The sequence below is a fragment of the Schistocerca americana genome, unplaced genomic scaffold, assembly GCF_021461395.2.
Source record: "Schistocerca americana isolate TAMUIC-IGC-003095 unplaced genomic scaffold, iqSchAmer2.1 HiC_scaffold_789, whole genome shotgun sequence".
In the NCBI taxonomy this organism is placed as follows: Eukaryota; Metazoa; Arthropoda; class Insecta; order Orthoptera; family Acrididae; genus Schistocerca; species Schistocerca americana.
This window is the reverse complement of record NW_025726554.1, coordinates 47,501-50,000: the sequence shown is the minus strand read 5'-3', so window position 1 is coordinate 50,000 and position 2,500 is coordinate 47,501. Positions and strand designations below refer to the sequence as shown.

The window sequence follows — 2,500 nt, the reverse complement described above, 5'->3', positions numbered from 1 at the left end:
CGTCGTGCCTATACTCGGCCGTCAGTCTGGCAGTCATGGCCGGTCCTTGCGGCCGGCCGCGAAGCCCTGACGAGTAGGAGGGTCGCGGCGGTGGGCGCAGAAGGGTCTGGGCGTGAGCCTGCCTGGAGCCGCCGTCGGTGCAGATCTTGGTGGTAGTAGCAAATACTCCAGCGAGGCCCTGGAGGGCTGACGCGGAGAAGGGTTTCGTGTGAACAGCCGTTGCACACGAGTCAGTCGATCCTAAGCCCTAGGAGAAATCCGATGTTGATGGGGGCCGTCATAGCATGATGCACTTTGTGCTGGCCCCCGTTGGGCGAAAGGGAATCCGGTTCCTATTCCGGAACCCGGCAGCGGAACCGATACAAGTCGGGCCCCTCTTTTAGAGATGCTCGTCGGGGTAACCCAAAAGGACCCGGAGACGCCGTCGGGAGATCGGGGAAGAGTTTTCTTTTCTGCATGAGCGTTCGAGTTCCCTGGAATCCTCTAGCAGGGAGATAGGGTTTGGAACGCGAAGAGCACCGCAGTTGCGGCGGTGTCCCGATCTTCCCCTCGGACCTTGAAAATCCGGGAGAGGGCCACGTGGAGGTGTCGCGCCGGTTCGTACCCATATCCGCAGCAGGTCTCCAAGGTGAAGAGCCTCTAGTCGATAGAATAATGTAGGTAAGGGAAGTCGGCAAATTGGATCCGTAACTTCGGGATAAGGATTGGCTCTGAGGATCGGGGCGTGTCGGGCTTGGTCGGGAAGTGGGTCAGCGCTAACGTGCCGGGCCTGGGCGAGGTGAGTGCCGTAGGGGTGCCGGTAAGTGCGGGCGTTTAGCGCGGGCGTGGTCTGCTCTCGCCGTTGGTTGGCCTCGTGCTGGCCGGCGGTGCAGGATGCGCGCGCCTGCGCGGCGTTCGCGCCCCGGTGCTTCAACCTGCGTGCAGGATCCGAGCTCGGTCCCGTGCCTTGGCCTCCCACGGATCTTCCTTGCTGCGAGGCCGCGTCCGCCTTAGCGTGCTCCTCCGGGGGCGCGCGGGTGCGCGGATTCTCTTCGGCCGCCATTCAACGATCAACTCAGAACTGGCACGGACTGGGGGAATCCGACTGTCTAATTAAAACAAAGCATTGCGATGGCCCTAGCGGGTGTTGACGCAATGTGATTTCTGCCCAGTGCTCTGAATGTCAACGTGAAGAAATTCAAGCAAGCGCGGGTAAACGGCGGGAGTAACTATGACTCTCTCATAGTTACTGGGCAAGTGAAGCGCAATACATGGGCCATGCCCTCTTAGCCTCTCCTTGCCTGCGGCTTCCCCCCTTCCCGTGGGCCCGCCGATACGCCAGTCCTTGATAGGACTGGTAAGCAGAGTGGAAGTCCGCACTTGGGGCTTTGGGGGGTTACCAGCCCTCCATCGCATAACCCTTAATGTTGGGACAACAAGAGAAGAAAACACGGGTACCGGGCCTTCCGCTGAAGGACCCGGCCTAACAGTCCCGACTGCTAGCCTGCCAACCGTCCCTGAAGTAGAGGAGGCCGTGGAGCCATGGTTCCACTGCAGCATTTGCAGCCGTGCCTTCCGCAGCAAGATCGGGCTCGGACAACACCGCCGCCGCGCCCATCCGGAAGCGGCAAATGCGGAGATTGCAACTGATAGGAAGCGAGCTCGGTGGGCGGAAGAAGAAATGCGGGAGCTCGCCCTGGCGGAGGCTAGGCTTCTCTGTGCCAGTGACTCCAAAGTCCTCTTTGCAAACCAGGAGCTTCTACCCCTGTTTCCGCACCGTACCCTGGATGCCATCAAGTGCAGGAGGAGGACGGTGGCACACAGGACGATGGTGCGGGAATACGTAGAGGAGCTGAGGCGGGAACAACAGACGCAGCATGGTCTGCGCCATTCACCCGTCCCGGAGTCGCTGCCGGAGGGGCCACCCTCTCCGCCGGAGCTTGAGCGCCCGCCACAAACATCTGTAGTCGACGAAGCCATATGGAGGCACCTCGCCGGCCTGCCGCGGTCGGCCGCGCGCTTCTCGGCCCTGGACGACCTTGCGCGTTTGGGGCCGGGTACGCCGTTGGCAGTGGTCGCGGCTGGGCTGCCTGAGGCCCTCCGAGCTGTCGGCTCTGAGGAAGCAGAAGCAAGGAAGAGGAAGACGTTGCGCCCGCCATCCAAGCAGCGGTCTGGTGGTGGCCCTCCGCTCTCCAAGCGGAAGCGCCGCCGGTGGGAATATGCCAGATGTCAGGATGCCTTCAGGAAGAATCGCGCGCGCTGCGTGCGTGGCCTCCTGGATGGCACCCTGCTCCAGCCGCCGTCGAACATCCCAGGGCTGGTGGACTTCTGGCGCAGCCTCTTCACGACAGAGCCACCTTCCAACGCTGGCTCCATTCCCGATCGGCTTCTCCCGTGCTCGGAGTCTGTTGACTTTGAGCGCCTGTGGAGGCCGATCACGGCAGAAGAGGTTGCGGCCGCCTTGCCGCCCAGAGGCTCCGTTGCCGGCCCTGACGGCCTCTCGCCGGTGCAGCTGCGCCGC

At 62.6% G+C, this 2,500-nt stretch overlaps 1 pseudogene; it reads left to right on the top strand.

The window, feature by feature from the left end:
• LOC124590986 overlaps positions 1–2,500 on the top strand; it is a 7,812-nt pseudogene that overhangs the window by 1,660 nt on the left and 3,652 nt on the right.